General features: G+C 38.0%; 1 pseudogene; it reads left to right on the top strand.

Annotated features, from left to right (window-relative positions):
- LOC140633861 (DDB1- and CUL4-associated factor 13 pseudogene) overlaps positions 1-22,443 on the top strand; it is a 209,846-nt pseudogene that overhangs the window by 32,965 nt on the left and 154,438 nt on the right.

Here is a 22,443-nt window from a genome sequence, read left to right as displayed (position 1 = left end):
TGCCAGAGAGCTTGTATAAAAATAGATTGCTTTACCTTCATTTCAAGACAAAAGTAGAGAACCAGAAAGGTTCTATGGAGGCCTTAAAAGAACCCTTCTTGCCGATAGCTGCAGAGCAGACACGAATAAGGATCAGACCTAAAATTGAATTGCTTGGTTGCAAAATTCAACTCTGGTTAAGCCTGAAGTCTCTTTTGCTAAGGTTAGAACACTGGTTGGGAAAGAAGAGATTCTGAGATTCTGAGATAGGGACATTTGTTGCAGGCATGATTTGAATCTCCAAATTATTCTGGATGTCCCTTGTTATTGCAAATAGTTCCTCCTCCCCTCAGGAAATCACTCTCTCCTTTCCCTGAGGCCTTGCAATATTTCCCGAGGTGGTTGCCTTGCCAGGGGAATACCTCTTCATCTAGACCTACCCACAAGGTCTCTGGGCTCAGAAGGAGGGTAAAATCATAGCATGGCACAGGGGAGCTGTACATTCACTTGAAGGACAGAGGGTATGGTACATAGACCAAAGGAACTGCAGGTGCTTTTCACTACTTTTCTATGGTCCAAAATCCAGGGAGTATTACATAAGAGATCAGGGATTTCCAAATTTTGACTTGCAAGGCCAATGGCCCGTCACCTGTTTTTGTATTAAATGCAAACGAAGAATGAATTTTATGTTCCTAAATGTCTGGAAAAGAAAGTATTTTATGTCATATGGAAATGATATGAAATTCAAATCTCAGTGTCCATAGATAAAGCTTTTTTGGGATGCCACCATGCGCTTTGATCTATGGGCACTTTTGTGCTGCAAGGTAAGTTGTCACGAGAAAGTGGCTCTCACAGCTAAAAACTATTTACAATTTGCCTCTTTACAGAGAAAGTTTGCTGAATCATATTCCACATCCTGGAGATAATAGTTTCAAGTGTCACCTTTAAATTGGGATCCTAGTTTTTACAGGGATAATGAGAGCCTGGCGGCAGAGGCCAGGTGGTAGACCATTAGAGAGACAAAGTAGGCATAATTTCTATCATAGGCAGCATCAGAGTGGCCGATTGCTTTGATCTGCTGGAATCTATACTGGTGGTGAATTGATTGTGGACCTATAGGTATGAAATGAATGTGTATTCTATTAAGATATTGACTGGGCTATATAACCTTGTGGCATAAACATGATTAGACACTCCATAATGAGAAGGCACAGACTATCATCAATTCTAGATGTAAGCCAGTTTAGAATTAGAGGGTTAATTGAGGTGAAGCTGAGTTGTGTGAAGTATCCTGTGGAAAGCGACATAGCTACAAATATAAACTGTAAATCTTTCTCTAAGTGTTTCCCATAGGCTGTTTATAGGGTGATTGTGCACTGGGGAAAGGACATTTTCCAGACCTTCCATATAAGATACTCTAGGTTGATGCTGATTGCTAAGTACCCAGTATGCCATTGTGACCTACCTACCAGTCAGTGTAGTGGCTTTTGGAGTTAGGTAGATGGAATCATTTTAAACCTATTATGAAAATATTTCAGACACATAGAGGCATATAGAATGCTTATAATGATGTACTCATCCTCCACTGTAACAATTATCAATATTTTGCTTCTGTTGTTTTATCTAACCATATTGACACATTACCCCACACTTGGGAGATTTCTAAAAAAAAAAATTCCAGTCATCGCATTATCTATAAATACTATGTACCTCTAACAGATTATTATTATTAATTATTATTTTAGTTTTAGTAATTTGTACACCCAACGTGGAGCTTGAACTTACAACCTCAAGATCAAGAGTTGCATGCTCTCCTGGTTGGGCCAGCCAGGCACCCCAGGACTTTTTAATATAACCACAATATCATTATCACATTAAAAATAATAATTCTTTGTTATTATCTATTACACAGCCCAAGTTTGAATTCTCTCATAAAAAAATGGCTTTTTTGGGTGATTTAGTTGAATCAGTACTCAAATTCCTGGCATATCCCAAGCTTCTTTTATGTAAAGAAAGGTTCCCCCTTTGTACTTTTTATGGTATTTGGTGAAGAAACTGGGTCATTAGTCTTGTAGAATTTCATTTATTCAATTTTTGGCTGAATGTATTCTTGTCATATCATTTAACTTAGTTTCCATTCTCTCTCCAAATACTCTCACCAAGCAAAAATAGTAAACTAAGAAGAGTGCAACCTTCCTGAGGGTAATTGTGGAGATTAGGGCCATACTTCCATTTAACTTACCTATGTTGTTGGTCCAAAAGCTAGGTAGATCTTCAAGAATGACAACAGGTTACCATAAACTAAAGTAGTGATACTGTTGTAGCTGTTCTTCAGATATGGTATCTTTCCTGGAGTAGATCAACACAGTCTTGCCCCTTGTTTACAGCTACTAACCTATCGAAACTAATAAGAAAATAATAATAATTTAAAAAACCCAATTCCTATATCCATTAGTAAAATCCAAAGCCATTTTCATTTCTTCAGAGGGCCCAGAGTAAATTCTTAATAGATCATGTCAGCTCTTCTGCTCTTTGTTGTAATGTACTAGAGGCATCTACAGAAAATTACGCATTGCATTGATGACATTTTGATAATCAGATCTGGTGAGCGAAAATATCCAGTGACTTCTACCTTAGTAAGATTTTTGTGTGTCTGTGGGTAGGAGATAAACCCCACAAAATTCAAGGATCTACTGTTGGTGAGTTGCTTGAATCCTAACGTTCTGGGGTTTATCTGGATACTCCTAAAGTGAAGGTCAAGTTATTGTAGCTTGAATTGCACATCACAGATGATTTTGGGTGGGCCTCTCTTGAGTTGGGGGGCGCTATAAACCATCTTTGTGTATGTTACTCTGAGTCATCTACTGACTTGCTTTACAAGACTATTATTTTTGAGAGGAGACCTAAAGGGAGTTCTGTAGAAGTTTCATATTGTGGTGTGAGCTGCCTTACCACTTGGACCTAATGATCCTTGTGTCTTTCACCTCAGTAGGAGGGTCACTGTGTATTGGCTTTCAGACCGTAGGGTTTCAGAGTAAACTCTGACCTTTTCTACTGCCAAGATTCTCTGCATGAGAAGCAGCTCATGTTTTGCTATGGGGTCCTTAGGAAGATGGAGTAGATGACCACTCGACCCCAAAGTGACTCAGATCTGAGAAACTCATTGTCTGGTATTTTCTGATCTACCATATCCTAAATTGTATGACAGCAATCCATCAATAATTAAAAGTGGGTCTGGGTCTGAGCAGGTCCAGAGGGTACTAGTAAATTTGATGAAAATGTGGCTCAGACTCTCACAGTTAATGTTTACTCCTTCATGTCACACATATGGCTTCATGGGGAGATAATTATGACCAATGAACAGAAGAGGAAAAATTTAAACCTTGGTTTACGTGTGAGTGTGTATAATGGGCTGGCAACAGCAGGCAGCAGAGAGCTAAAATATTTCTACAGGCTTAGTTAAGACTGACTATATGGTCATTGGTGCAGGGGAGATTCCTAGTAGGCAGAACTTCAGTAGTCCATTCGGTGGTCTTCTGTCTTTAGAGAGAAAGATGGCCAGAAGTATGGATCTCCATGGGGTCATAGGCCTGTTAGCAGGTTAGTTGAAGAATCAGGGTCTTAGAAAAATGGCAGGTTTGGTGACAAGAAGGCCTTAGATAAAGTGAGTACTCATCAGTGCAATCTCTCATTAATGAGGGGACAAGATAACCTGTGCTGTAGATATCAGCCTCTTTTTAGCAGCCATGGTGTTTGCCCAGAAGATTCATTTCCAAAGTGGACATGGCATTAAGGATGGAAGTTATATGCAGGCATAACAGTATAGACTCTCCCTTACCAAGGCTAATCAATCAGACTATTGCTATCGCTGAGTGTCCAATCTATCTACAGCACAGGCCAATGCTCTGCTCCCAGTATGGCTTCATTCTTTAGAGGAACGGTCACTCCCTCTGAATGATAAATTGAATATGTTGATTTAGGCTATCCTTATAGGACTAATGTTCTGATTACAGATTTGCCTTCTCTTCCTACATTTCGTCTGTTAGTACTACCATTTACTATTGAGAGACCCACAAAATACCATGGTGTTTCTTACCATATCCTAGGCCAAGAAACTCATTTCGTGGTGAAAGAAGTATGGTGATGAGCTCAGACCCATTGGATTCATTGGCCTTCCATGAAGACTCATGATCTCAAAGCAGGTGGACTGATAGAACAGCAGAACTAAAAGAAAAGTGTAAAAGCTATTACAGTCTTAGCTTTAAGACCGTGCTTTGTGATGTTTTAGTGCTCTCCTGCAGGAAGGAATTCTGACGCCGTTATCAGTGTTATGTGCGCCATTCCCTTACAGTCAGAACGTTATCATCTGGGAACTAAGAAGTGGAGTTCTGAGGGACTCATCTCACTATTGCACCTAATAGCCTAGAATTTCTGCTTCCCACTTTTGCACTGTGGTCTTGGTGAGTTGGGGGTCCTATTGCCTAAGGGATGAGTGTTTCCATTAGGTTAAACAGACTTGTTACAGTAAATTAGAGAGAATGCCCACCCCTGCCCCCCACCCCACCATTTTAGGCTCTCCCAGGCACGGAAGCAACAGGCCATGATGCCTGATCCCTAATACCAAGAGGAAATTGGGTTACTGTTCTACAAGGGGATAGGGGGACTAGGTTCTGAAAGGCAGTCACTGAGACACTTCTGGTGCTTACATTTTTGTACCTGGAATACTACATTTTTGTTTATGGTCCATCCCCCCCCTCCCCCCCCCCGCCCCCCGGCCAAACTGTAAGCTCTGTGAGGATGGGACAGTGCCATTTTCTTCATTGCTGTATCCCTGGCTCCTGTAGTTTAGTAGTTGTTTAATAAATATTTGCTGAGTGACTGTATGTGCACTGCTGACTCCATCAACTGGGAGTTAAACTTTTGGACTCCGGGGTCAGGTCTTCTTCTAGGTTCCATTACTTTTACCTGTTCGACTTAGGGGAACTTGTGACCTGAACCTTCCTCTGCATTGGCTTCCTCACATGTACAGGGGCCATTGCTACAAGTCTGCATCTCTTATCTATAAATCCATAGTCCAAAAGATTCTGAAAACTCCAAGTTTTTGTATGTTTGGCACAAATTTATTTGGGAGCAAAACTTGGCCTGATTTGAATTGATATGAGCTCCTTATAGATTTTTTCTATATAATTTTTATAATTAGTGTGAATATTCATAGATTTGATTAAACATATTGACATGTTTGAATACAAAGTGCTTCTGTAGGACCCGTGGATTTTATGTGTTTTTTTAAATGGCATATATACCTTATTCCTTTTCTAAAACCTGGTTAAAAAAAATCTAAATTTCAAGACACATTTGGCTTCAGGGTTTTTGAGTATGGAATTGTCTACCAACAGTAGTACCTCCCTTATTGTGTTGTTGTGAGGATTCAATGAGTTAATATATGTAAAGTACTTAGTGCCTGCCACACAGTAAACAATAAATGTTAGCTGTTATAGTGGTCAAGATGCTTTGTTTTCTCTGATATCGTGGTAGTAAGATCTCTTTAACTTCTTTCACATCCTATTTGAGACTGGTTTGTATCTTTTAGAGTTTATCATGAGGGCTGGGTAACATGTATTGTGCTTCTTTTTCTGTGTAGGAGGCATAGGGGAGAGGAAGACAGCTCATTTGGATTGTGGAAAGCCACATTTTGTGAGACTGGTTTCTGCTTTCACCACTCCAGCTTGTTCCAAAGCCTTGCCCAGGGTTTACTATAACTATGTGAGGTCATACATGAAGCCTGGAGAGATATCCAATGTAGGGTGAATCCTGGAAACTAGTCTTCACGTAGAGATAGGCTATACTTTCTTCACCTGCTTCTTCCCAACTGCTGTTTATATGACCAAAACTAAGATAAAACTTGTGAGCTGGACTATAGCCTCATCATCTGCTGGGAAGGAGTGGCTTAACACCCGGGGTTCTTTGTGGTTTCATCACCCTGGGCCTTTAGTACTTTCAAAGGAGCTTGTTTTAAGTCTCTTCTGTTCATATCTTTTTTTGTTTTGTTTTGTTTTGGTATTCTGTTTTGCTAGATGCATATATTTTGTTGGATATAATTAGCCCTAGGCCGTTGTGAATAGCCTGCCTTCTCTTTGCAGCTTTGTTCTGAGCTGGAAAAAAAAATAAGACACAAAATAGATAATAAGCTCTAGAGATTTTTTTTTTCCTGATTCTGGGAGAATACAGGTAGATTTTTATGTTTTCTTTCTTTGGAGTCTCTATACCTTTTGTCTTCTTCCTACATTGGAAGTATTCTTTTCATATATGTATATATAACTTTGTCTTCTCTCTTCTTTTTCTTTTTTTTCCTTCACTATTAGTAGCTATACTAGTTCCTGGAATAATCCCTCTCTCCATCTCCTCCCCCTCTTCAGCTTATGCTTTTCACTGAGTAGGCATAAGGCTGTGTCTCTTCTTATGTTTGATTGCTACTGGCTTAGTTTTTTTATGTCTTGTTTTACTTAAAATTTGTAAATTTATTTAGTTGTGGTGGGAGAGAATCTGTGATGGTTTCAGTCTGCCAACTTAAACTCTGAAAATCTAATCAACTACATGATCTTTTATAGTATAAAGGTATGTTGTCCTAGACGGCAGTTCATAGGAATTAGTGGGTCAGGGTAATTAGACATATGGTAGTTAAACTTTTGTGTGCACAAGGGACTCAAGAGCTGCTGACAGAGCTGACTAAGCCCTTCTAAGTGCCACAGTGAATGGTTTACATCAATTCAGGTGCACTGATTCAGGTGCATTTCCATTTTTTCCCTCCTCCTTTCTGCTGGATACAGCAGATAAAAGGACTATTGACCAGGCTTCTCATAAAATCATTTCAATTCTTCACATCAGTGTTTATGTATAATACAGCCTGAAGAGACTGCATACTTTAAGGTATACATTCTATACATCATATATTGTACACATTTTTTGAGCATGTACTATGGACAGTGTACCTACAGATAGAGCAGAAAAATGAAGGAAACCAAAATTCTTGCCTTCATGTTGCCTATATAATGTTGGAGGGAAACAGAGAACACACCAAATGCACCAAATGGGTAAGTACATTATGTACCTTATTAGAAGATGCTTAGCTATGGAGAAAAACAAATCAGGAAAAAAACAATAGAACCAGAGGGAGGGCTATAAATTATCCTATTTGGGAAAGGCCTCACCAGGAGGGTGACATCTGAGAAAAGATTTGAATAATAGGAGAAAGCAAGTCATGCATATTTCTAGGGGGAAGAAGATTCCAAGCAGTGGGAGCAGCAAGATAACACTCCCCTCCCCCATTTTTCCTCCTCCTTTCTGCTGGAGATAGCAGATAAAAGTGTTTTAATGTGTGGGTTGCTCAGAAAATTGTTTTAATTCTTCACTTCCTATCTATATAATATATAGCCTGAAGGGGCTTCATACTTTAAAGTAATTATTAACATTTGTAATAAAATTTAGGTATTCCTTTTGGCTATGAGAATGAGCATGCATAACTTAGTAACTGTCAATAAATATATGTTCTAATAAATTTAACTTGGTGCTTGTTTTTTGAGTTAGCAATGTGGAGGTGACTGGTTACAAACCCAAAGAAGGCCTTATTGGCTTTTGGCAGAGATCAGCATCCAAAAGTTAACAGGGGATCTGCTGGATTCTTCTAAGGAAAAGTTTCTTCCTTGCTTCTATTTGTATCTAGTTCTTCCTTTTAATATGCAGATAGTGGCCTGGGTTTGAATTGTGATTTCCTCTCTAGTCTCTGCATTGATCTCTCCCTCATAAAGCAGAGGAGCAAGATCTAAAAGGAAACAAACTTCTACTTGAATGAGCTGGGTGGTTTTATCAGGTGATTTCAATCTGAAAGTAAATTGTTCTCTGGAGAATATATGCTTATTGCTGAGCTGTTTTTTTTTTTTTTTTTTTGAAAGGATTTAACAAATAACTCCCAACATTCGTCTAGTTGTATTTGAAAAAGACATAATAAAACAGTCTTTGAGATTTAGAACAATGATCTAAAAATAGCTGAGACTGTATTCCCATTTGGAAAAAGAAGTCGCTATGAAATGATTTTTTCTTCTTATTCTGAGCATTGCATAAAGCAAAACCAATTCACAGCAACTAAAGTATATTCTCAAAGAGAAATCTCGAGTCATTTTCAGCTCAGGACTCTGGAGACCTCATTATCCTGCCATTACAAACAGACCTGCAGCAAGTTGTTTATGCCTTTCTGCAAGTGAGTTAAGCAAATGTCACAGGGATTGCTATGCAGATACATTACTAGTTGCTGGAACTTATACAGATAGGCTCAGATATACCCTTAATAAGAGTAACTAGACAGACATACATTTACTTAAATTTTTGTGTACATAAGGGAGTCAGAAGATGCCCACAGAACTGAGTCCTACTAAGTGCCACAGTGAATGACCTCCATCAATTCAAGTGCACTGATTGTATATATTCCCACTTTTTTCTCCTCTTTTCTGCTGGATTCAGCAGTTAAACGTCCTCTAATGACCGCTTAGAAAATTGTTTCAATTCTTCACTTTTTTCAATTCTTCAGTATCCATGTGTAATATAGCTTAAGGGGCTTCATACTTTAAAGCATGCATTCTTACTTTATGGAATTAACCCATTTTTGAAAAATTGTGTTCTAATTTAATTGTATCTTAAAAGTTTTATATCAGTGAATCCCTAACGGCATACTCCCTGAGCAGATTTCTCAGAATCACAGTTGTTTACAGGTCTTTTTGAAAATTATCCGTGTACTACCCCACTCCTATTCTGCTGGACTTCCAAGGGGAATGGGGGTTCTCCCCTTTTGGTTTCATGGTGAGTAGAAATCTTCATTGTGGAGAATCATGTTCTAGTTTGGAGCATATAACGGCCTGCAGAAATGTTGGAGACAAGGTTGAGAACTATGAGGAGCCTTCCCTCTTCTGTGGTCCTACAAAATCAAGCTTGCACTGCAGTCCTAGGGTAGTTTGCACACTGAATAGCTACTCTTTGTTCATATGTCTACCTAGTCCTCCTAGGAGCATCTTGAGGGCAAGAGAGAAGACTGCTTATATTGCTTATATCTTATATGTAGTAGCTTCTCAATACCTATTTATTGATGAATTACTAATTTTAAAGATTCAATACGTATTTTGAGGGATCAAAGTAGTATAAGATTATCTCAGTCTTTAAGGGATTTTTAGCACCATATAACATACATGTGTAAAGAGGAAAAACAAATTTGGGGTGAAAACAGTCTTTTTCTCCTTAGCAGTCTTCTAAGGAGAATAAATTCTAGTAAATGAGAAACCATCTTATTTGGCTGAGCACCTTGATAGATTTGCATATACAAATGTAGGACCGATACTTATTCTGAGAATAGGGGACTAGAGGGCACTGACTTGTTCTACCAAATAGAATGAAGACATAATTTCTAGAAGGTGTTCCAGAGGGAAGGGGAAGAGATTGAGGCTGACAGAAAAGTTAAGTTGCCTTTCTTTGGATTATTGTGATATAGACCCTGCTAGGTCTCCCCACTTATTCAGTAAGGACTACTGAGTGCAGATTGGTGACTTAGGTATGTACATTCCTTGTAGAATATGTGTACATAGGATGTATACATCCCTGTGCCATTGCATGCACTCACACAAGCATGCACAAATCAAATTAATTTGATTAAATCTATTATTTACATAAAATCTTATATGAATGGGATTTATTTGCCTATCATTGTTTGGTTTTGTTTTGCAGACATCAGGGAAAGGAGCTGATTTCCACATCTGGATTGACCAAGGGCAGAATAGGAACAACAAAGAAAGGAGAGGAAGATGATTCACACACTGAATTAATTGCATAGAAGAAAGGGTTCAGAGCCAAAGATGAATATAAGCATAAAATCCACCCCCAGGAATTCACCAGAATTTTGTGGTATGTTAAGGACTGTCAGGAGAGGGGTCTGAGACACATTGGGATAGATCTTAATGGGAAGAAAGGCTCTAGCTGACATCTGAGTGATAATCTATGAAGAAAAGAAAACAAAAAATTATGCAATATATTATAAATGTCAGATGAATGACAGATCAAATGGAGAGTAGAGTTCAAAGTGGGGGATATTTGAGCTGAGTCAGTTGGGAAGGCTTTTGGATTTGTTTTTTTTATGTGTTTTTGTTTTTTGATGGGAAGGTTTTTTGAAGAAATTAGGATTCCACTTAGAATCTTGTGAAAGAGAGAAGTGAATTTCTGATGAGGGATTATTATTCATTCAACAGATGCTCACTTATTTATTTAGCTCCTAGAATTTGTAGGCAGTATGCTAGACTGTCCATATATAAAGATTGTTAAGACATGATCCTTCTCTTCAAGAAACACAAACCTCAGGGTGAAAACAGCTTCATAAGGGCACCTGGAAAAACAAAATAAGGGCACCTGGGTGGCTCAGTCCTTTAAGCATCCAACTCTTGATTTGGTATTTACATGCCTATATTAGGCATGTGGATTAGATACCTCCTTGCTTGTGAGATGGTTGCATCACTTCTAGACATTCCATCCTCATGCACCTTAGGCAAAGTCCTTAGGTAAAAATGACAGCTTCTTTCCATAGCTAACTCTCTCTTTCTCTCTCTATCTCTCTCTCTCTCACACACACACACACATCAGCAAGAACTCTCTGTTCCCAGCAGACTTTACATCACATCTATTGACCCAAATTGTATCACCTGCATGGGAAATGAAATTAACAGGACTGGCTAGAGTTTAGAACTTAGACTAATTAAGATTCAGCTCCTGGTACTGGGATTTGAATCACTTTTATTAAGTACAAGAATGACCAGGAAAGCTAAACAACTAAGAAATTAATGAAAAAAGAGAGGATAGATTTGGATAGACAACCATCAGTGCCTATGATAAACTGAGCCCTGAGCAATGAGGAGTTAACCATTTGAATGCCTAGAGAAGGATACTCTAGAGAAGGGAACAGCAGGCACAAATCCTTGGGAGTAGAAATTAGCTTATAATACGTTCAAGGGACAGAACGATGTGGGGTTGAAGCACAGTGTTATGAGACAGGGAATGGGAGGAGGTGAGAAGTGAAATGGTGTAGTGTTTAAGAATCCAGGCTTGAGATCGAGCCCTGGATAGGGCCCTGCACTGTGCATGGAGCCTGCTTAAGATCTCTCTTTCCTACTCTCCTACTCCTTCTGCCCTCCTCCTCCAAAAAAGAAAAAGAAAAAGAAAACAATTTCATGAGCAAGTAATGGTAATATCTGATAATATGATTAGTCATACGCTGGTGTCAGACATGTGGAAGAACACACGTAGGAATGATTCCTGCTTATTGTTTCAGGAATCATTTCCCTAAGAACTTGCATTTGAGTTGGGTCTTAAAAGAAGCAGAGGTTACAACTGGGTAGAGTATAAGAAAGGGTATTTTAATCAAAGAGAATGCTAGGAGCAAAGCTAGGAGACCTGAAGTACACAGGTATGTAAAATATGGCAAAGTCCAGTGTGGTTGAAGCACAATAGAATGTGCCAGGAGAAGGCTGGAATCTCACGCTGGGACAAGAAGGTGAAAGGTTCAAATGGTATTTATTTATAGGAAGGAGGCTGCACAGGTTTCTGAGCTGAAGAGCATGATGGCATTTATTTTGGAAAGATAATTGCATTTGGGAGGAGGATGACAACAAAAGAGGAGGAATTGATGGCTAACACTTGCATGGTAATAAATGTACCAGGTACATTCTAAGTTTCCCACATGTTAACTACTCAAGACAATCCCAAGAGGTAGGTCGCATTATTAACCGTATATTATAGATAAGGGAGCTATACAGGTTACATAGCAAAAAAAAAAAAAAAAAAAAAAAAAAAAAGGTGGGATCAGGTTTGAACTCCTTGGTCTAACTGCAGAGATCATACTTTTAAATGTTCCAATGAACTGCCTTTTAAAATTACAAAACCAAAGCAAATCCAAGGTAGAGGTCTCAAGATTTTAAAGTAGAACGATTAAAATGGGGATGGAACCCAAAAGCACTCCAGGAAGTGTGGCAAAAGGAGGTGTCAAGGATGAATCAATTTCTTGTTTGAATTCCCTGATCAGTGGTAAAGATATCAACCCAAAGAGACATGCCAGTTTATTCAGAAAATAAGAAAAAAAAAACCAGAATTTCAATAGATCGTGATCTTTATACTCTCAAGAAGCATCTAACCAAATTATGATAGAGATGTGTACTACAATTTCACTGTATATGGACAACCTTAAATTCACAGAAGTGCTGATGGTACAACTGCTAGATTGAATTTAAACCTGTGATACACGATACACAAAAATTCAAATACAAAGGAGAGGTTCAGTTAATCAATCCATTGTTTGGTGTCACATTAACATGAACATCTGTAAGACTGAATGAGTTTCACTTTTCATATAGTTTCTTTGCTGTGATGTAGCTGCTACATTTAAGAAATGAGGCCACCCTCAGAGACATGTATTCAAAGAAGCTGGCAATAATAGCATCTGTGGCTGTTTCTGGATTATAAAAACATTCGTGGCCCCTGGCATGTGCATATAGATTGCTGAATTTCATGAAATAGTAAAAATAATAATGCTTCATATTGATACAATGCTTTACATGGTTTTCATCACTTCCACAGAAAAAGAGATACAAAAATGAATATGCATTTCTTTTTTTTTAAGATTTTATGTATTCATTCATGAGAGACACACACAGAGAGAGAGGCAGAGACACAGGCAGAGGGAGAAGCAGGCTCCATGCAGGGAGCCCGACGTGGGACTCGATCCCAGGCCTCCAGGATCACACCCTGGGCTGAAAGCAGTGCTAAACCGCTGAGCCGCCCAGGCTGCCCTGAATATGCAGTCCTAAATAATTAGTGATAAAGCAGTATGTCTGACTCTTTAATATTTTCTTATGTGTTTCTTAGATGCCCATAATGTATTTGGAACTGAATGGGTATTAAAGGGAGTTCGGTAGAATCAAAGCCCTCGTGTTTTGTTTCTTGTATATTTCCTAAACCAGCTAGGGGAATGACCTATTTAGAAGATCCTCACCCTTGGTTGAGCCCTATGCTTACATGTTGCTGCTGTGCTTTTTTTTTTTTTTTTTTTTTTTTTCTGCTGTGCTTTTTACTTAGTTTTTAAACTGCTTGCTTGCAATGCCCAATATGGCCCAGAGATGGACAGAGGTGTGTTGAATGAATGACTCTGTTTGATGACCCTATAATAAATAATGATTTTTGAATACCTTTGGGGATGCCTCGATAACTCTTTGGAATACAAATCTGTCACTTTTAGCCACAATATATTGTATATGTAGATACACATAATACAGTATAATATAACTTAGAAGAAAGATGCCCTTTTTCACATCAAATATTCAAGAAAGAGCAGATAACTAAAAATTTTCATTCCCATGGTATTTATAGAATAGCATCCGATCATTGCATTTTCATGTAATGATATCATCAAGAGCTACCAGCTGTTGAAGGTCTGCCCTGCCACGCACGTTACAAATGAAAGTGCTAAGCATTTAAATTGTTTAAATCAAAGTCAGTGTCTACAGCAACCTGATGAATGTAGTAATATTATGCCTGTTTTATCAATAAAGAATATAAAGCTTAAGAGATTGAGTAACAACTTTCTAGAGGTCATACTATTATTGGAGCAGGTCTTAAATATAGGGGCTCCAAAGGCTGTGCTCTCTTTTCTTACAACAATGTATCCGAGGGTTAAGATCTCAGGAGACTCAGCAAGATTTGAGGGATTAGGGGTTGAAAGAATTTTAAGGAACCAATCCTATAGTTAGAATATAGAAGCTATTGAGTCAAGCAATAGGTTGTTCTGAGTCAAGCAAAGCCTTCCCAAAACACTGCAGTTATGACTAGTATTTATTTATGCTTACCTCCCCACATATCTGCACTTGGTCATTTACTCTTTTACTCATTTAGTGAGCATGGAGTAGGTAAATTACAAGTACTATTATTGTATGTCAATGTATAAACAGCAGTGAAAAGCCATTTTTATGCCAATTTACTTAAATTCTATTTCTTTCAAGTACACACATAACAATTAATTGAGCATCTATAACATGCAATTTTATTGTTGTAAGCACTGAAGCAAGGTTTAACAAACAAAAGAACCATGGTGGTTCCTCTCCTTAAGCTTGCTGGGGAAGAGTAGGCCAGCTGTTCCTTGCCCCTCTTTTTTTTTACACATATACAAGGCATATTTGTTCAGCATCTAATGGCATTTTTACTCAAAAAATTCTAAACCAAAATTGCAAGGCACTGGATAGCTCTTTTAGTTTGGAGCAATATCATAAAATTTAATGAGTGAAATCTTCACACAATGGATATGTTCAGGAGAATATTCAGGAAACTAAACCAAAAAATTGCAAGCATGATTATAAGTGTGGAAATACAGAAAAGAAAAAAAATAATCTGAAAGTAAGCCCTGGATTGAAATGTAATTGGAATTAGAAGTCACATGTAATTTGTGGAAATTTCATAGGGGATAATTTTAACTTCTAAAATTCAACTTCAAATTTCTTAACGTAATTAAAAAAAATTTGTGTGTGTGTGTGTGTGTGTGTGAGAGAGAGAGATGCCATTTCCATCAGATAGCAGAAAACTAAATTTGTTCACATCCAAGGGAAACTTGGTCAAAGTAGTGACTAATCTGGTTATACACTCAATCAAGTTAAGGTTTTCCTTGCTTCTCCTTTTTGAATTATGTTTAAGTTCTGGGGAGTTTACAGTAGGATCATAACATAGAGCATTAGTGAAGAGGGTGGGTCTGCTCCTTGAGTGCTTTCTGTCTACTTTGGCCAATGCCACATGGTATTCGTTCCTGGTTTTTGGCATCTTCTCCTGATGTGCACCATTCCTGTATTCCAGATCCAAAGTTTCCTCTTCAAACTGCAAGACCCACTCCCAACCTCGTGTACTTCCTCTTCAAGGGCTTGGGAATTGTCTTGCTTCAAACGCTGTAAGGTGCCTATGACTTTGCTAGCCTGCTTGTAGACTCATTTGTCTAGATGGCTTAGTCAACAGAAGCCATCTTACTGTTCTGGTGCCATGTTGGATGGAGCCTCCTTCATGAAATCTGAAGCTTCTCTAGGTTATACTTTGGGAAGGAAGGCATGTATCTTCTCTATTCTGGGATACCACCAAACTCATCTGTCTTTCCTGTTGTTTCCATACCCTAGGCTCAGCTCGTTTCAGGGGCTCAGGGGCAGGGCCCTCTTTATCAGATTATCATTAAGAGTTAGTTCACTTAATTTCGTTCCTCTCCTAATGTTCTCCTCACTAGCCCAGAAATCTATTCCTCCTGGAAAGTTTTAAAAACTGAAGGGGCAACTATTTTTTCAGCCCTTGTTTATGGGTCCTTCAGGATTTGGGCTCTTTCTGTTTAAAGTCAAGCTTTTGGTACTCAAACACCTTATATTTACAAAAGGTTGATACTTGCAAATCAAAAACACCATGGATTTCAAAACTACTGTTTTTGCTCTGAGTTCCAAAATCTATTTATAAACTTAACTGACTCTTATGTTCTCAGCTCTATCTATCTTTTCACTTAGGAAACAAGTGCCAAGTGATTCAATGGGTAAAAGGGTTGGTTTTCACAGAATTTTATTTCTCCACATTTAACTCCATGCTAAATGTTTTTCTCCCTGCAAAGAACATGCTCTTCCCCATTCTAGGCATTATTCCTTCAAGAAAGTGGGACTTCTTTAGATGTGTATTCCCACACATGAGGCAGTGCATGGATATGGGATCATCTTTTGCCCCTGCCACTACAGTGTCAAGTGGGAGACCAGTTATGGGTGAACTTCTTATATCCCTCAAGTAGGAGTACTTTTTACTGAAGAGTCTCCTTTGATTTATATTTTTCCTAAATGACTCAGATGTGAAGGTAGAAGAGCTTCTGGTAAAGGAGAAAAGAAGAGCAGAACAGCAGCCTTTTTAGAAAGGTAGCACATGGTTCTCCTGGCCCTCTAACCCAATTCCTTACTCTTTGCAGAGTCGTGGTCCTGGCTTTGAGCCCCTGTTGTTGGTGTCAAGTTGGAAGTGAGGCAACAATTTGCTTCCCCCTATATTCCTTTCTGGTTTCTTGAAATCTCATAAACCTACTAAGATCTTTATCATGATTCACAATATTCCTACAGGCAAACAAAAAAAGAACTTGCCTTTTAAAAACTCTTAGCAGTTCTTTGCCAACATTTCTCTGACAAATGGAGGCTTTGCTTAATGCTTATTGAATAAAGTAGGGATGCTGGAATTGTTCAGTCCTTTCCAGGAGGATATTTAGTTCTCTTAGCATATCAGGATATTTTGAATGCTCATGGACACCCAGTGAGGCAATAGAGGCAACTTCAACAGGGTAGAAGAGATCACACGAGACTGACTGGAGGTTGAGGGACAATCTCCTAAGTAATTATGGTAATTTTGTCCTGCTGCATTGTCATTTATATTGCTTTGGTAAAAGACCATATGAATCAAAAGAGATAATCTTAGAATAGAATGAGAGTTTACCAAAAAGAATGGGAATAAGGAGGGAGAAAGAAAAACATTAAAGAAGAAAGGAGTGAAAGGAGTGTAGAATATACAACCTATGGCTAAATATTTTCTAGAATGCCCCCAGGAAAAACAGTGTCAAAGGTTTTTGTTTGTTTTAAAGATTTTATTCATTTGTTTGTTTGTTTGAGATAGAGGAGAGAGCACCTGCAGGTGAGTGAGGGAAGAAGTTGAGGAGAAGGGAGAGGGACAAGCAGACTCTGTGCTGAGTCTGAGCACTGGGCCTATGCAAGATTTGAACTCAGGACCTTGAGATCATGGCCTGAGCCAAAACCAGGAGTCCAACAGTTAACTGACTGAGTCACTCAGGTGTTCCAACATTTAAAGGGCTCATATTAAAAACTTTAATAATCCATTAAAAACTTTAATATGAACCTAAGAACTTAGTATTGCATGACATACGAAATTTAATACAGAGGAAATGAATAGAACATTATGGTCAAGAAACTAGTAATGAGGGAAAGCACTGCTATTTGACTGAGCCACTGGGCAGAGGTTACGTACTAATAACGCTATAATAGTTTAACAGTGTTATGTCTGCTTTCTATAGATCCTAAGCTTGCCTGTTAGCCTATAAAATACCAATGGGTTAATTAGCACCTCTGTATCAAGGACATAGTTTGAAGTCTTATGAAAGTCTCAAGGTGAAGACAGAATTTGTGATACTTTTAAATGTTAAATCTGAATTCAGCATAACACTTCCTTTGCATTTTTAAAGAAAAAAGGTTAAATAGCAATTTAAAGAACAGTTACAAATATGATCTTTGATATCAATGAAAGGTATGTACCTGGTCACCTGCAGTTGCCATTCTCATATCACAGATTGCTGTGTTGTCCACCCACATCATTTTCTCTACCCCTGATGAGTCTCTGTAGGAGGTGCCTCAGAGAATATCAATGCTAAGATACTCCTACCTACTTGTGGAAAGTTTGACTCATTCTTTGGCTGGTCACCACTTGGAGAAAAATAAACTGCTATAAATCTTAGATATATATAGATATTCATATTGGGGGGAAGGAAAGAGAGGGAATTTAAGGAGAAAAATGAGAAATCAAGTACTCATTTTCATGATGAAGTCTTTCCATTATTTCCTGAAATTTTTTTAGAAAATACATGGTCTAGAACAGAGATTGTTCCCATGAGTTGATAGACCTCATGAATATTAATAGATATGCTTAAGGAGTACCCAAACTAAAACAATAGTATAAAAATAGTTTTTTGCCATATGTGACTTTTTTCTGGGTAGGTAGATTTTTTTTTCTTGAATTTTCATGTGTTTCTGATTCAAAAGGCTAAGAACTGGTCTAAAGCAAAGATGGTAAGTAGGTTTTATTTTAAACACTAAAATAAATATTTAAATAGTTTACCTTCTTTTTAAAAAAGATTTTATTTATTTATTCATGAGAAACACAGAGAGAGGCAGAGGGAGAAGCAGGCTCCCTGCAGGGAGCTTGATGCAGGACTTGATCCCAGGATCCCAGGATCATGACCTGAGCGCTCAACCACTGAGCTACCCAGCTGCCCCCATTTAAATAGTTTTAATGGAAGGATTCTCAGGTTCAGCAGAAAAGACTAATAAGCAATATCTGTCAAGTATGAGTATGGTGGAAGAGGTATTTGCTGTTTCTAACCTAAAGTGAGTTTTGTCAGAAGATTCTATAAGTCCTGTATTCTTAACAGCATTATTTAAGAAAGATTGCATAGTGTATAAGGACAATGCAAAACAAAAGGCATGTTTAGCTTAGTCTGTGACTGGGTTATATATATTTGTTTTTAAAATACTTGATGAAAGATTTACATCTTTCGTTTCCCTTTCTTGATTTTTTTTTTGTATTGGACTCATTTGTACTTCTTGAACAATATTTAAGCCACGTACAAATGTAACATCAAGTCAAGAAATATTCTATGGCACCAAATTTAGTTGTTGAATGCACGAACACAGCTCCCGATTAATTTAATAGCAACTGTGAGCATGCATTAAATATCAGAATTTCACCCTTTGTGTCTACAATTATGAGGAAACAAAATGGATAAAACATGAAACTCTATTTTGGTAGATTCATAACAGAAATGAAAGAAGCTCTATACTTAATATTGCCTAAGTCACTGTCTGTTAATCATATAGGCCTTCTGGGAAATGTATATCCATCCCCTTTTGTTCACTGAGGACTCTTGGCTTTCTTGATGTCAGGGAGTAACCTAGATCTTGAGAGAAGAGACCTTCTTGTCCTCATTCTCTCCTCAAAAAGGAAAGGGGAAAGTCAAGAGTGGACAAATGTAGATACAGCTTATCTTATCTAAAGGTATTTACATCATTCATTCATAAGTGTTCTTGCTTCATTCTTCTCCCTTTCCACTGATCAAAGTAAGCACCCAGGAAAGGCCCTGGAAGAGAAAATCCAAGCTCTTTATGTGAGGTTTCAATTGGCCAGCAAATATTTAATCATCACAAATTGGGGGCAAGACTTTGAACTTGGTGGTGGGGACACAAATATGAACCAGTCATGGGTATTGCCTTCAAGGCTCTTGCAATCCAGTAGGAGACCTAAAATGTGTTTATGAATCACTTTAATAAAAAGCAGAAAGCCAAAGTGCCATAAAAGAGTGCAGGTGAATTATTATGTGAGTTCAGAAAGAGATGATTGCAAGTATGTTCAGGTGACAGCCAGTCTTCCCAACTTACTCTCTGGTCTCCTGCCATCAAGTCTATGCATTGTGTGATGGTGGGGCAACTCCTCTTCTGGTTGGTAATCTGCTCTCTGCTCAGTTGCCTGAGTTGTCAGAAAATATCTCCACCCACCTTCTGAGCCATGGAGGAGAAAGCTGAACTCAACTTTTGGGTATTGTAGACATTTTACCTAATTTGGCTATTTATTTAACACAAGCACTCTTCAGTTTGTCTTCATGGGACTACATTTTAATGATTCACTGTCCTAGTAAAGTGTCATGTTAATTTTATTTTCAGTGAATCCAGGAGCTGGCCTGCTGTTTCAACAAGGTAGCCATTTCTAAGCAATAAAAAACCCCAAAAACCCAGAAGACAAAAATACCCCTCCACAAACATAAAGAAATACTGTGGTATTATGGTAAGCATCTGCAGGTAAAATATATTTATCTAATGCTTTTGGAAATGTATATATCTGATATACTCAACTCTGCAAATTGAGTATAGAAAAGAAAACTCAGAGAAGTGTCAAATAATTGGTAGATATCTTAAAATAAATATGTTTCTCTTTGAATATGGAAATTACTGCCTGGGATAATTGACTATAATTTTAATAGGAGTCTTATATAATATTTGAAAAGTTCTTAAACTTATAACAATTTATTGCTGAACTCAGAAATTGAAAAGCAAAGCCCACTGAAGGAATTCTGTGTTACTTGAGGCTTTGAGAGGCTCATACAAAGAAGAAATTGCATACTGTGTAACTTGGGGTGAACTGACACCCATCACCTTTGAGTTCCAGGACACTAAGAGAAACCAGAACTTGGAGATTTAATACCCTCTCCACCCTCATATATTCCTTCATGTCATTCTCCTCCTTGTCCTTCTTTTGGACTCCACCCCTAGACTGACAGCTTTCCAGTAGCTATCATTTGAAGGAATGCAAGCAAACCAGTTTGTAAAGTGAGCTGATGTTGCTGAGTATAACGTTGGTTCATCATGATGTTTATATTGTACATTTATGTTGGAAAACTGTTAAAATGAACAGAATCAACAGGCTGCAAAGCAGTGCAAGATAATTTGGTTTGGTTATCTTTGACCTTCTTTGTATGTCACATTTCATTATTTAGCTTCCTTGGTAAACAGAATCTACTCAACCATTCATGCATGTACATGGCAAGGAATGCATCTGCAGGCTGTTTGACAGCTCAGGGAAGGTGATAAAACAATGTCGTCAAACAGCTACACAAAAGGCCTATGGAGTACCAAGTGAACCATCAATAAGGATTAACATTGCCGTAAAATATAAAATCAAAATATTTCAATGTGAAAACAATAAAACCTTGAGTTCCTAGAATTCTGAGGACTTGATCACTTGGAATCCTAAACATTTTTTTTTAATTTTTATTTATTTTTTATTTACGATAGTCACAGAGAGAGAGAGAGAGAGAGGCAGAGACACAGGCAGAGGGAGAAGCAGGCTCCATGCACCGGGAGCCCGACGTGGGATTCGATCCCGGGTCTCCAGGATCGCGCCCTGGGCCACAGGCAGGCGCCAAACCGCTGCGCCACCCAGGGATCCCCTAAACATTTATTTAACAATGAAACTTCCAGAGACGAAAGGGACAACGCATTGATGACTTACATTTGGATTCTGATATTTATAAGCTCTGTGACGTTGGACAAGTCAATAAATCTCTTACTTTCCTGTCCTGGAAAAGGCCACCGATGGTACTTGCCCTACCTGTCTCTCAGGGTTGACACGAGGGCCAAAGAAGAGCATGGAAAGGTTTTGCATGCTCTAATCTGCTGTGCAAATAGTACTTGTTCTACCTGGCCTTCTGCTCAATAAGTGCCTAAAAAGGACATGCGCTGTGATCCTTAACCACGTGAAGCTTGAAACCATTAAAAATCATGCTGATCTTAATAATCATGATGATAAATTAGACAGCTAGTTTAATATTATTAGAGAACAAGTAAACGATAATGGCAAAGGGAGTCATAACATAGTTTGGCTTCTCCAAACATCTGTAATCAGATCATAGATCAGAACATCATGCTGACATGCAGATATGAGATAAAAAAAAAACAACTCAACAGCTGAGCAATGTTTCAACCTAAATCCAAGACTTCTAGTTGCTCTATAATCTTAATTTTATTTTCTTGTGATTAAAAAAAAGAAAAGACAATTAGATCTACTAGCCAACACATTTTTTTGAGCACCAAGCAATGTATATGTTGTTTTGCTAGCCCTTTGCCTAGATGGGTGCCAAGGTCAGGGTTAAAGGTCACTGAGGGGAGGCAGCAATAGCATAGTCGGGTTTTGGATAAAATATTGAAGCAGCTGAAACTATGGATGGTTAAACAAGGGAGTCCTGACTGCTTCATTTTTCTAGTGGTTTGTTATTTTATGGTGAGAAATTTTTTTAAAAGATTTTATTTATTCATGAGAGACACAGAGAGAGGCAGAGACATAGGCAAACGGAGAAGCAGGCTCCACGCAGGGAGCCCGATGTGGGACTCGATCCAGGCGCTCTGGGATCACACCCTGAGCTGAAGGCAGATGCTCAACTGCAGAGCCACCCAGGCATCCCAAGAAATTTTTAAAATTTTAGAAACCTTGCATTTCCAGGACAGTATTGTTATGTGTTTATGAATATTCTTTTTGTTGCCATAACTTGTTTTCAAAAAAGATATTTTTTGGGGGGGAACAATTGTAGAAATTTCAGCTCAAATATTGCATTATGATTTTTTTAAAAATTTAAAATTTTTGTTGACATCCAGCATTTACTCTCTAATTGATGATAATATTCAGACATACATATCCAACTTTTTAAAAAGTCTCTAAATTGTGGAATCACTATGTGTTATACCTGATACTAATATAACACTGTATATGGACTATACTGGAATTAAAATTTTTTAAAAAAGAAAATCTTCTTAAAACTTCAAAAAAAAAGTTTCTAATTTTATCTACCCAGTGCTAACTTTGCCATGTTTTTCTACGAACGTGAATTTATTCGTTATGTGAATTCCACGTTACTAAAGAATTAATCATGGCAGCCCCCTCACCCTGCCTCACCAAAATGTTCCTCTGAAATTCAATAAGTGTTCTGCTACCATTTTCAAAGTCCTGATAGAATTTTAAACCATGAAAGTCCAGTTCTGTATTCATTAGCGCTTGCTCTGAGAAAATAAATGC

This window comes from Canis lupus, chromosome 1, assembly GCF_048164855.1.
Source record: "Canis lupus baileyi chromosome 1, mCanLup2.hap1, whole genome shotgun sequence".
Classification (NCBI taxonomy): domain Eukaryota; kingdom Metazoa; phylum Chordata; class Mammalia; order Carnivora; family Canidae; genus Canis; species Canis lupus.
Note: the sequence above shows the minus strand (reverse complement) of the source record. Positions and strands in the feature narration are given on the sequence as shown.